A 14853-nucleotide genomic window follows, 5' to 3' on the forward strand; every position below is an offset into this window, starting at 1 on the left:
TTTGCAATCAGTGTAAAAAGGGGGTAAATTATCACTTTGCCAACAATGGTGCATATAGTCAAAGCTGTGTTTTTTCCAGTAGTCATGTATGGACGTAAGAGTTGGACCACAAAGAAGGCTGAGAGCCAAAGAATTGATGCTTTTGAACTGTGTGTTAGAAAAGACTCTTGAGAGTCCCTTGAACTGCAAGGAGATTCAACCAGTCCATCCTAAAGGAAATCAGTCCTGAGTATTCATTGAAAGGACTAATGCTGAAGCTGAAACTCCAATACTCTGGCCACCTTACTCAAGGAAGTGACTCATTGGAAAAGACACTGATGCTGGGGAAGATTGAGGGCAAAAGGAGAAGGGGTCGACAGAGGAGGAGATGGTTGGACAGCATCACTGACACAATCAATGGACATGAGTTTGAGCAAACTCTGGGAGATAATGAAGGACAGGGAAGCCTGGCATGTTGCAGTCTATGGGGTCACAACGAGTAACTGAATGACAAATCTTACTGAAAGTTTGAAAGTTCAGAACTCCTCATTCTTTCTCAGTTTTATTACTGTCAAACTCTGAAATACTGGGCAATTCTGCTGATCTTGTATGTTTCTGTTTTCCCATCTGTTAAGTGATGAGCATGACTGCTTGCCTATCTCACAGTTTGGGTGTGTAGCCACATGCCTCAAAGAAAGTAGAGGAGAACAGGGTAAATACAGCAAACTGGACATACAGATTTTACTCCACTTTCTCCTATATGACAATAATGACCTTAAGGGTATATTTAAAGGTATTACATCATAAAAGCAAAAGGAATGGGAAAGAAGACAATATTCACAAAATTTATGCAGAAGGATAAGTGCAAGTGATTTTTCAACACAAGGGAAAGCTGAATCTTCAGTAAGCATTATGGAAAGTTGATATGTAACCAAATTTGTATGGCAGAAGCTTCAAATGGTTCAACCTTGAGGGGAGGGGGAGCAGAGGTGAAACTGACAGTATTAAAAAAAAAATGAAGGAGTAGCTGAAAGTTTGTTCAGGATGTAATTAGAATCTCGGATGCCCTTAACTGGAAGACCACCACTCTCCTCCTCCAGCAGGAGTGTTGTATGCTCAGTCACTTCAGTCGAGTCTGACTCGTTGCAACACCCCCATGGACTGTAGCCCACCAGGCTCCTCTGTCCATGGGATTCTCCAGGCAAGAATACTGGAGTGGGTTGCCATGCCCTCCTCCAAGGGACTCTTCCTGACCCCAGGATTGAACTTGAGTCTTCTGCATTGGCAGGTGGGTTCTTTACCACTAGCACCACCTGGGAAGCCTCCAGTAGAAGAATGGAGCTCCATTCTCTGCAGAGAGCCAAACAGAGCACCTCAGATTTGAAACATGCCAGATATAGTCAAGGGCAAGGTTACCATATAAAATCAGAGGGATTCAGGAAACATTTCATAAAAATATTGGGAGTCCCTGCTCTAACCTCTGGTTCAGCTATGTAAACACTAGCAATCAAGCTTATTATACTCTAAGAAGGCAAATGGGAGGTTCTTCCTACTGAACTGACCAGATCAAGAGACAAGACCTCTGGACGTTGAGGCTCCTCAATTAACTATCCCATAAAAAATTGGGTTCACCCACAACCACCCAATTTTCCCAAGTATACAGAGCTTACAGTCAGTACAAACACCTGCAGAAAACCTCTACTGCAAAAGGCAAAGACCCAAAGAGTAAATACAACTAGGAAGAACCAGGATTTAGGCAGGGAGATGGAAAGCTTTAAAAACTGTAATTAGGTCCAACTATGAGATCAGTCCTGGGTGTTCATTGGAAGGACTGATGCTGAAGCTGAAACTCCAATACTTTGGCCACCTCATGCAAAGAGTTGACTCATTGGAAAAGACCCTGATGCTGGGAGGGATTGGGGGCAGGAGGAGAAGGGGATGACAGAGGATGAGATGGCTGGATGGCATCACCAACTCGATGGACATGAGTTTGGGTAGACTCCAGGAGTTGGTGATGGACAGGGAGGCCTGGTGTGCTGTGATTCATGGGGTCGCAAAGAGTGGGACATGACTGAGCAACTGAACTAAACTGAACTGATGTGTAAAATGTAATTTGTTTACCTAATTATATTCTGACCAACTCGCATCATAATTCAGAGACAAAATATTCTAATTCTGAACTGAAAAAATATTCAAAAATACAACAAAAATAACATTAACAATTCACTATAATATATCCCTTGATAAGCCCAGTAGTATGTATGTACTATCCCACAGAAGATCAAGACTATTGATCTTATTGATTAATGAATACAAGCCATAAAAAGTTATGAATGAAATGGTTTGTCATACTCAAGGCTAATTTAAATTGAACAAGTATTTATTTCATATGTGTATACCTTCCTCAAAGAGATCTATCTGCTTCTATGCTTGTCCACTCCCAGTCTTCTTTTCAACAAGCAACCAAACTGATCCTGCTACAATAAAATCTTGAATCATGTCACTGTTCTGCTTAAAACTTTCCCATCTCATTCAGTGTAAAAGATAAAAACTGGACAATAGCCTACAAAGTCCCACCTCCTCTCTTCCTACTCCCTCCCTGATGTTCCCCCTCCTCTCTCTCAGCAGCCACACTAGCCTCCTGGAAAAGTGAAAGTGTTAGTCACTCAGCCGTGCCCAACTCTTTGTGACACTATGGACTGTAGCTGGTCAGGTTCCTCTGTCCATGGAATTCTCTGGGCAACAATATTGGAGTGGGTAGCCATTCCTTTCTCCAGGGGATCTTCCCGACCCAGAGATCGAGTCTCTTATGTCTCCTGCATTAGCAGGTTAGTTCTTTACCACTAGTGCCACCTAGGAAGCCCCTTCAAAGGCATTCAGTTCAGTTCAGTCGCTCAGTCGTGTCCGACTCTTTGCAACCCCATGAGTCGCAGCACGCCAGGCCTCCCTGTCCATCAACAACTCCCAGAGTTTACTCAAACTCATGTCCATCGAGTCGGTGATGCCATCCAGCCATCTCAACTTCCGTCATCCCCTTCTCCTCCTGCCCCCAGCCCCTCCCAGCATCAGGGTCTTTTCCAATTAGTCAACTCTTCGCATGAGGTGGCCAAAGTACTGGAGTTTCATAGATAATGTTAAAAACTGAAGAACATCAAGAAAAAAATAAGCTACAAGCACAGTTTCAAAAGTATGAATATTACTTAAGAAAGCCAGAGCTCAAAGATCTCTGTGCCAGGAAAAGTCACTCTTAACCATGCCTCCTTTTAAAAGTACGTGAAAACTCGAAACATCCCACGCTCGCCTCAACAGATAAGTATTAAGATCGAACTTCATACAAAGGTGATATCAATTTAGTTCAGTGTAGTCTCTCCGTCGTGTCTGAATCTTTGCGACCCCATGAACCGCAGCATGCCAGGCCTCCCTGTCCAACACCAACTCCCGGAGTTTACCCAAATTCATGTCCATTGAGTCAGTGATGCCATCCAACCATCCCATCCTCTGTCGTCCCCTTCTCCTCCTGCCCTCAATCTTTCCCAGCATCAGGGTCTTTTCAAATGAGTCAGCTTTGCACATCAGGTGGCCAAAGTATTGGAGTTTCAGCTACAACATCAGTCCTTCCAATGAACACCCAGGACTGATCTCCTTTAGGATGGACTGGTTGGATCTCCTTGCAGTCCAAGGGACTCTCAAGAGTCTTCTCCAACACCACAGTTCAAAGGCATCAATTCTTCTGTGCTCAGCTTTCTTTATAGTCCAACTCTCACATCCATTCATGACTACTGTTGATATAACATGAAAGAAATTTAAAAACCAGAGTAAAATCTCAACCAAAACTGAAAAGATACTGGGAAGAGATCACCAAAGAACAGATAAACACTGTAATCTTCTATTTCACAGTAAATTATAGTATTAATATTACATGATACAGAAAAGCAACAAAAGCTAGAAGTGCAATAATTCAGAAGTGAAGTGACAGAACCCAGAGAAAACAATAGAGAACAAATGTAAATTTAAGAAATAAAAACCAAACTAGAAGAAACAATAGCATAAAATACAATAGATAACGCCTAAGAAAAACAGGAGGGAAAAGTTTCATAAATCAAAAATCAACAGGGAAAAAATAATTCAATAAAAAGTTGAAAGCAGGCAAAAAAATCCTTCATATAGATAATGAGGTGCAAAACAAATATTAAAACTGTAACTTGGAAAGCTTACTTGAAATAAAAATTTAAATTATATATGACATAGCATATAGCAGATGTTAAAATATTGTCCTACAATTGCTAACATGAAGAAGTAGTCTGGTAACATCACCAGATTTGAAAGAAACAGAAAAAAATATTTTAGGCACTTGCCTTATAAGGGAAACAAAATTGTATTAGACTTTAAGGCAACCATACTTAAGAGAAACTGGAATAATATTTATGATACTCAAGGAAAGAAAAAGAAAAGATTTTACATCCTGAAAAACCAACTTGAGTATAAATAGACAACCACTTATCAGGATGCAAGAACCATATTAGCCTCATGAACTCTTGCTGAGGAATCTACTAAAGAAAAAGCTTCAGACACCAAAGTATCTAGAGAAGCATCAATGTAATACCAGAAAGTGAGCATTAAAATATAATTAATTGTACAACTAAGACTAAATGAGTGCCAAACAGAAGAGAGTACAGTATGAAATGGCTACAAGCTCACAGAAGGTAGACATGGTATAACCATTAAAAAATATGAGGGGGAATAATGGGAAAACATATTGAAAATGATCAATAATTTTTTGGATGTGTTATCATTGTTATTTTTACAAAGTGGTATATTTGTTGCAGATTAAAGTAAATGATGATATATGCTATCACCCTCCTTGGTCCTTGCAATTCAAGATTCAAAGTGTTAATGAAAGTAGATACAAATATAATACAAAACAGGGTCAATTAAATAATCCTGTAGTTTTGATTTTGACTTGGAAATATCAGTAGGAACTCATAAATATTTCACCTTTAGAAATAGGAAGGTATTAATATTTTTCTCTTCTCTATAACAGATCAAATGGCACAGAAATTACTTGCTCCTTTAAAAGTTAAAAGCAAAATCACCCAAAATTAGAGCATATTTAGACATCAATTGTTTCACTTAAGTATTAATCTAATTAGATTATATAATTTTTCTTGAATGAGCCATTAGTTTCAGGTATATTTTAATATATTAGCATAAAGTTGTTTTTGTTTAATTATCATTTGAAATTATATCTCATCTGTATCTTTAATAAATTTTTGTAGTGTAAAAATATAGTGTATTTGACCTCTGAATATTCTCTTGCCATGATAATATTAGCCATAAGTTTTTATGATTTTATGATTTATTCATAAAGAATTACTCAAATTTCCTAAAAAAGATATTATATATTAATAGATTCCTAATTCTGTCCACTAAAGAGTTTCAGAAACAACAGCCAGCCTAAGAGCAAAGACACCTCTTAAATCCAGAGTGTGTTCTTGAAATACCATTTCCATTTAAAAGAAACCAGAAAATGTAAGAGATGAATGTGTAAGAATTTTTGCATACCAAAGACTAAAAATAGCCACCAGAAACATAGAAGGTCATGTTGATGCAGTCAGAACTTCAATTTAGACAGTTTTGACTGGCCAAAAATGGGACAATTTCAACTTTTAAAAGACTAATAATTGCAATGGGTTAAAATCTATTAAATATGTCCAAGTCTAGGAATTCATTATGATATTTAAAAAGTAAAACTAATTGATTGTCTTTGGACAATGATAGGAAAGCAATTCAATATTTTGAAAACTAGTAAGTAAAGGGAAATAATCAAACGTATTCTCCCTTTGCTGAAAGTGAAAGTCACTCAGTCGTGTCAGACTCTCTGTGACCTCATGAACTATACAATCCATGGAATTCTCCAGGCCAGAATACTGGAGTGGATAGCCTTTCCTTCTCCAGGGGGTCTTCCCAACCCAGGGGTCAAACCCAGGTCTCCCGCATTACAGGCGGATTCTTAACCCAGGTCTCAGCATTGCAGGAGGATTCTTTACCAGCTGAGCCACAAGGGAAGCCCAAGAACACTGGAGTGGGTAGCCTATCCCTTCTCCAGCAGATCTTCCCGACCCAGGAATCGAACCGGAGTCCCCTGCATTGTAGGCGGATTCTTTACCTACTAAGCTATCAGAGAAGACTGGATAACTAAATAGTAGATGAAGATAAATGTCATAAAACTATCTCAACTATAAGTTGAAAAGAAATAATAGACACAGAATATCATCATTTTGTATTCCCTAATAAATAAATGTGTCTAGGCTCTGAGCACCTACAGCTATTTATATCTTAAAAAGAGACACAACCAGGCATTATGTGCTTCCTGATGAAATAACACAGTAACTTGTAGTTCTGACGAAAGAATAAAACATAGTCTGATCCAGCCTCTGAATCAAGCTGAACATTTTGAAAAGTTCAGAGGATGCAGAAACACACTGAGCCCTTACATGAGTATGCAACTTTAAAAACCCCACCCATGAGAAGTACTATATGTCCAACACCAAGATTCCTCGAATAGAGTTGACCTTTGAACAGCATGGATTTGAACTGCACAGGTCCGCTTACACACGGATATCTTCCACTAACTACTACTACAGTCTACATAATCTGTGGTTGGTTTAATTCAAAGTGCAAATACAAGATAACCAATGGTAGGTAAAATTATAGTGGACTTTCAACTATGCGGAGGGTTACTCTTAATCCCAATGTTGTCCAAAGGTTCACTGTAAATTGTAAGGATAAAAAGGATGACGGGAAATCTGTAACTTAATGGGAAACTTAAAGAAATCTTAAATTTTTATAAAAACAGGTAAGACTAAATTAATCTGTCTAGGATCCACAATTGGGTAATAAAACCAAAAAGAAACCTCCCCCCAAAATGATTACTATGAAAATCAGGGTGGCTGTTATTTTGAGGGGCAGGAAGAGGACTGTAATTAGGCAAGGACACAAATAGGCTTGTAGGGAAGTCTGGAAATTTCTATTTCTTGACCCTAATGCAGTTATAAGGTCTTTCAATAACTCACTAAGCTATAATTTGTTATGTGTGGTTTTCTGAATCATTTCTATAATAAAAATGCTTCAGATGCTCAGATTTTTAAAAGTATATAGAATAGCTAAGAAAATTTCCTAGAATAATAAAGAAAATGGATATAACCTACCAGCTACTAACAATCATCATAAAATATGGTGATTTTAATACTGTAAGGCAATAACACTGAACAGAACAGAAAGCCAAGAGATATACAACCACATGGGCACACATATATACAGAAAAACTTACTACCAGAAGAATTAGCATTCAGAATCACAAAAGAAAAGCTGAACTACTTAATAAAAGGTGCTGGGACAACTGGCTATTCATATGGAAAGCTGAACTCCAAGTAGATACTCAAAAGTTCTAAGAAAAATAAACAAAATGTATTTCAACCATATATAAACATCTAAATGTAATTTTGTAAGTTTATCATGCTTTGAGAAAATGACGGGCGTATTAAGGAAATTTACATATGATATTGAGATAGTAAAATTTTCTTTAAAAAGCTATTCAAAGAATATAGATAATAAAAATTGGCCATATCAAAGTCAAATTCTTTTCCCAGCAAAATACATCATAAATACAATTCACCAATCAGCTAAAGACAGAGAAAATTTGCAATATATAAAAGCTTAGTACTCAAGATATAAAATCAATAACTACAAGGCAATATTTAAAAAAAGAAAAGAGGTCAAAGCTACAAAGAGGCAATTTACAGGATAATTCACCATGGCAAACAAGGATATGTAAAGATGCTAAAGCATTACTAATCTGTGATAGTATATCCACATAACATTTCCATATTTGTCTGATTGGGAAAAACAAAAATTTTGACAAGGTATGTCTTGGTAGGGATGTGCTAACACAAGAACTTCTATTCAGAAAGTAAATTAGGACCACCACTTTGTCGATTAATCAATTAACCAGCAATATCTAGCAAATGTTGAAAATATTCATGCCCTCTAACTCAGTTATTTCCCTTTGAAATGTTTTCCCTAAAGATACCTAATACAGGTGCATGAGGAGGGAATTAAAAATTATTCACTTATATATTTTTATAAGTATAAAAAAACAGAAGTCTGTGAATAGGTATTAAATCAATAAAATAACTGTGTTTGACTCAAACAATATAATGTTATATACCAGAAGAATGAAGAAACTAAATCTATATGTATTTTTGGCAGTCTTAAATATATGTGATTGCCAAAGCGATTGCATTACACATAAACTCTTATATATAATACAGTAGCATTTATATATATTTTAAGACACACAAACATTAAAAACACAAAGTAGTAAATGTGCTTAATTATGGTAGAAAGAGAACATGGAGTTGGACTGGAATAAAAGGAAGTTCACCAGTATCTATACTTTCTTGGGACAACAAAATGTTTGAAGTAAATGTCATACAACTGTAAAGTAAAATATGTTTGTGAACCATTTGTCACTTTCCTTATTTTTATAAAAATTTCATTCCATTTAATAAAAAACAAAAACAATCAAGTATGAATTCAGATTCAATACAATAACATTCATAAATGTATAGGCTTTGATTAATGTTTCATATAGAAGAAAATTAAGGAAATAAAAATGACATGATGAAAGATAAACAGCACTTAATGAAGAAGGCTACCATAAACGCACTAGAAGTTCCAGAAAAGACAGAAGAGGTTGAAATGATATTTGAAGAGGTAATAGCTAAGGATTTTCCATAACTGATACTTTAAAAAAATCAAGTCACAGAGTCAAAAGCACTATAAATCACAGTAGGTTAAGAAAATAAATCCACGTCTAGGTACACAAAAGGAAACTGAGGAAATCAAAAACAGAGAAAAATGTTAAAAAGCAACCTGAGAGCAAAGAATACATTACCTCCAAAAAACCAAATATTAATAATGGCAGACTTTTACACAGAAACAGCTAAAGGAAGGGAACAAGGAAATTACATTCTGTTTAATGATATTTAATTTTATAGTTTTATTATTTTTAAAAGTGCTAGTATGTCTTTATTTTTTAACAGAATTTTGTGCCCACAGATGATATTATTCAAACAAAAGATAAAAAGAGACATTTTTGAGGAAAAAACTGAAATTCTTCATTAGAAGACTTGCAAAAAAGAAAATAATAAATGAAGTTCTTCAAAAAATAATTCCAGATGAAACTCAAAGAGGCAGGAGAAAATAAAAAGTATATACTATATGTATGCCTATATATGATATATATATATCTTCATTTTGTATATTTGTATTTTATATGTATTCATTGTATACATGTTGGTTCATGTCTAGTATCATAGTCTCTATATATAAATATGGAGATATAGTACAGTAACTGTAAAATTAATATATAGTTGAACAGAAATAAAATATGTGACAGAGCTTCCCTGATAGCTCAAGGGTAAAGAGAATCCACCTGCCAGTGAAGGAGATGCAAATTCTATCGCTGGTCTGGGAAGATCCCCCGGAGAAGCAAATGACAACCTACTCCAGTATTCTTGCCTATAAAATCCCATTGACAGAAGAGCCTAGCAGGCTACAGCACATGGGATCATAAAAGAGTTGGACATGATTTAACAACTAAACAACAACAACAAAATATATTAAAACATAATTTGGAAATATGCAAGTAGATTTAAAGTATTTTACAGCCCTTGCATTTTCTCAGAAGAGTAAAAAATGCCAATTAATACCAGACATTGGTAAGTGTATGGTGCCTGTGCACCATTAGGAAAATACTAAAAGAATAGCAAATGAGGGTTTAATTTCCAAACAGCAGAAGGAAATAATTAAGGAATAAAAGCATTTAATCAATTTTAAAGATGAAAGAATAGAGCAAAGAATGTTAAACAGCATGTCCCGTAAAACATCCAGTAAGTCAATAGATTTCAACAAAATTGTCAGTAATTACATTAAATGTCAATGGGATGACTATTCCTATTAAAAAACATAGACTTTCAGGGCAGATTTGATAAAAATAAAACTCAAAGTTAAACATTTATCAGCAGAACACAGGTTGTTTATTCAGAACTGGATTGTCTTACTTATAGGTTATATCTTTCACTTTTTATATTCAATGACAAGCTGTTTTCAAAGAAGTTTATCAGTTTATATTGTCAACAAGGACATGTGAAAATGCATATTTTTAATATCCTTGCAATCTTTTAATTCTGCCCATTCTGATGAGTGGATAGTTGCATATCATTGTGCTTTAATTTGGATCTCCCTCATGACTAGTAAGTTTATGGGCCAATTCTTGTGATGTGCTTGTTCAAATCTCTTTACCTTTTTCATTTGGCTGACAGTCTTGAAAAACTGACTTTTAAGAGTTCTTTATATATTCTGGATATGGGTCCTCTATTGGATCTACATGTTGCAAATATTTTTTGCTTTAAGCTTGCTTTTTTACTAAAATAATGGTATCTTTTGATGAACAGAATTTTAAATTTCAATGTACTTCAATTTATCAGTCTTTCCCTCCATTGTTAATGCTTTCTGTGTCTTTTTAAAGAAGCCCTTCCCTACTGCGAGATCGTGATACATTCCCTTATGTTATTATCTAGGAATTACAGTGTTACTTTTCACAGTAGACATATAATTTACATTCTTTTTTGTTTGTTTGCCTTATGGTTAACACAGGGGTATAATACTAATTTTCTATTTGTGTATAAATTGTATAAACATCATTAATCTAAAAGATTGTTCTTTACTCACCTTTACAACAAAGATATAACCTTTGTTATAACACACGTATTCACATATGTGTGGGTCTGTTTTTGGACTATCTATTCAATTGATTTATTTCATTTATCTCTGTCTTTCCTGAGGCAGTGCCACGCTGTCTTAATTACTGTTGCTTAATAAAGTCTTACAGTCCAGGAAACAGATCTTCTCATCTTGTCTGATTGCTGCAGACAGGAATTCCAACACTATGTTACAACAGAAGTAGGGAAAGTGGGCACCCTTGTTTTGTTCCTGACCACTTAATAAATTTCCAAATTATGAATTGCCTATTTGTCTTGCCTTATGCATTTTGTTTTAATACAGATGGATGAACATAACTGATATATTCTGTATCCATTTTTCACACCATTTTAAAAGTTCTCTTGATTTTAGATAATTCCTATTTAAACTTTTTCAAAATTTTTCTGCTAACTCAAAGTATGATGTTAATGATTATGGAAAGAGAATTGTTTTAACTTTTTACCAACTGGGTTCACCTGACCCAAAGGAAAAGCATGATTTTACTGAATGGTGTAGGCATTTTCTAGCTGCCCAAGTATGCATTGTTTCCATTTCCTCTCTCTTTTCTTTCTTCTATCCCCTATCTGTGTTATCTTCCTTGAGGAATTTGAACCAACAAGAGCTGAAGGAGAGAACAGAAATTCACACACTTGTGTTTCGCCAACCATCTCCTGAGCAGAGTGAGAAGTAACTGTGATGGTTGGTGTTCAACTGGAAGTTCAGTGCAGTTTTAGTGAACAGGGACTCAAAGGAACAAGATCATCATTGCCTCCAACAGTCTTTGATGTTCCTCACTATACTATATTGATGAATGCTGCATGACTCCCAAATTTGCCCTAATACCCTCACTGCCCTTTCCATTTCTAATGGTATTGTGGATCTCTTTAGGGGATCTTGACTCCATGCTTCTGTCAGACTGACCCTTTTCATAAATCCACAGTCATGCATATGACAGTACAATAGGCACTATTAAATAGCTCAGATGACATATCAGAGAGAGATTTTAAAAGGATTGTTAAAGGTAAGAGATATTACTATACACATAAGAGAGAATTTCATTGATCCACAGGACAGAAGTCCTAAAGGAAGCCAGCCAAACCATGAATGCATTCTAACATTTAAAACTCAAAAGCTAATCCCATGCAAAATTTTTAAAATGAGAAAATGTCATGGGAAAATTAAGTGAGCCTGCTTTCATAGACAACAGTACATGTGTGAGCCAGATGACACAATATAAAGGGTAAACGCACACACACGCATATACACACACACACACACACACAGACACCTCATGCTCCTCTACTTTCCACAAATTAGATACTGAAAAGCAATTCACCAAAATATCCCTTGTGTGTTAGGTCAAAGTAACAATACTATGCGAGAGACTTGTGAAAATATTAGAAGGAAGATTTGATATTTTATTGTGTATCAGAATAGTGAAAAGACCCTAGCCATTTGAGCTTCTATTACACTACCACATCATGTAGTAATGCAGGCTAGAATGTATCTGCTTATGCCTTTTGGATGATGATTTTCAGATTCCTGATCTACCACTTGTCCATCATACCACCACTCAAATCCTGCACCTACTCTCAGTTCCCACTGCCCACAGACAAATACCCCTGGCTCTTAACAAAACAAAACAACCACTTAAAGATATTTAGTCTCATGGGGAGTCAGGAAAGGCAGCCAACCACACAAGCACATATGCAGTCTTAGAAACTGAACAAATGGGCAACTGCTCAGAGCCTCACCTAAGCAAAGCCATGAGTAATAGCTGAACACAAATATAATTTCAGAGAATGGACTTTAGGAGAATAGATACTTTTAGAGAAAAGTTCTGTGAGAATTCTAAAGAAAAATGGGGGAAAACACATGAAATACCATGAATAATATATAGCAGATTCAAAGGGCCCTAAATATTACTGCCATCTGGGTTTTCATATATTCTACAGACATTGATAATTAAAACCATTTTTTCATTAGAAGCACCTGGGAAATTACCATACACAATATTTAACTTTTCCTTGTTGTAAATTTTGAAACTCTCAGAAAAGAGTATTTTTTAAACATAAAATTGTAAAACTTTTAAAATTTACACCAAGTATATTTGCTTTATTTTGCTGTTTCTTTCATTAATAGTTTCACTTCAAACTAAAAATAATATACATACTCACATGATTTTTTAGTATGTTTAAGTATCAAACATTATCAGTGATATAATTTTAATTTGTAAGAACTTTTAAATAATATACAAATAATATGTTCTGCAAGGATACAAAAGAAGCCACCAATAATACTGCTCTAACAGTGGCCATTAGGCTGAATTTACTTAATAAAGAAGGCACAGAGGACCCAGAATGACTTAAAAATCTGTTGTTGTTGTTGTTGTTGTTTTTATAGGAAAAGGATACAATAGAGGCACCACATCATATGTCATCAAGGAAATGCAACTTTCAATAAGACACCAGTACACACCTTTTGGGCTTCCTTAGTGGCTCAGTAGTAAAGAATCCACCTGCCTGTCAATAGAGGAGACGTGGGTTTAATCCCTGTGTGGGGAAGATCCCCTGAAGAAGGAAATGGCAACTCCAGTAGTCTTGCCTGGGAAATCCCATGGACAGAGGAGCCTGGTGGGCTACAGTCCATAGGGTCACAAAGTGATGGACAAAATTTAGTGACTCAACAACAAAACAACACATATACTATAATGACCAAAATCCAGAACACTAACAATACCAAAGGCAGATTAAGATGTCCTGAAGCAGAAACTCTCATTTATTGCTGGTGGGAATGCCAAATGGTATAGCCACTTGGGAAGACAGTTTGGTGGTTTCTTACAAGACCAAACATACTCTTACCATACTATTTATTATGCTCCACAGCATTTACCTAACGGAATAAAAAACTTCTATCCACACAGAAACCTGCACATGGATACTTATACCAGCTGTGTTTATAACTGCCAAAATTTGGAGGCAACCAAGGTGCCTTTAGGGGAATGGATAAACTGCAGTACCTTTAGACAATGAGATATTATCCAGCAATAAAAAGAAATGAAAAGACATGGAGGAAACTTAAACATGTATTACTAAGTGAAAAAAGCCACTCTCAAAAGGTTACATACTATATGACTCTAGTGACATGACACTCTAGAAAAAGCAAAACTATGGAGACAGTAAAAAGATCAGACATTGCCAGGGGTTGGGAGGGAAGGAAGGAATAGCATAGCACAGAGGATTTTTAAGGCAGTGAAAATACTCGGCATGAAATGATAATGGTGGTTGCATGTCATTATACATTTGTCAAACCTCTAGAGTTTTCAAAACCAGGAATGAGCTCTAGGGTAAACCATGGACCTTGGGTGATCATGATGTGTCAATGCAGGTTCATCAACTATAACAAATATACCACTCTGGTGTGCAATGTTGATAATGGTGAGGCTATGTATGTGTGACTGGAGTATATGGCACATAAATACTCCTTCAATTTTTCAGTGATGCTAAAACTACTCTTAAAAATTTCATGTTTTAACAATTGGGAGTCAAAAGTTTTTTTAAAAAATCAAGTAGAGCCCGTCTAAATGTCCTACAAGATTCCGATATTCTTTGAAAAATGGTACAATGCCAGAAATTTTAAGTACGATATAGAAAAAGAAATTAAGTAAGGATACGCTTCTCCGCAAAGGCTGCCTCATAGCAAGGAACACAGGTAGTTAGGTATGGGCTCTTTTGATGTCCTTCTCTGAGGGTGCACCTTCTCTCTTGGATCAGGAACCAGCAATATCCGCATGGGACACTTTGGAACCAAAAAGCCTAAAACAGAGTCTCAGCTTGGTGTTTTGTTTTGTTTTGTTTTTTGCTTGTTTGTTCAATTTTGCTGGTCATGTGGGTATAATCCTAATATGCAATCAGCCTCAACAGTAGAGCCCTCCCTGGGTCTCACTGAAGCCAGGTGCAAATCATCAGTCTCGCTGTTATTAATAAATAATGCTCACAAGCTTATATAAACCACTCCAAAACTCATTGGCCCATGTCCACAAGATAACAT

Source organism: Dama dama, chromosome 18 (genome assembly GCF_033118175.1).
Source record: "Dama dama isolate Ldn47 chromosome 18, ASM3311817v1, whole genome shotgun sequence".
Lineage (NCBI taxonomy): Eukaryota > Metazoa > Chordata > Mammalia > Artiodactyla > Cervidae > Dama > Dama dama.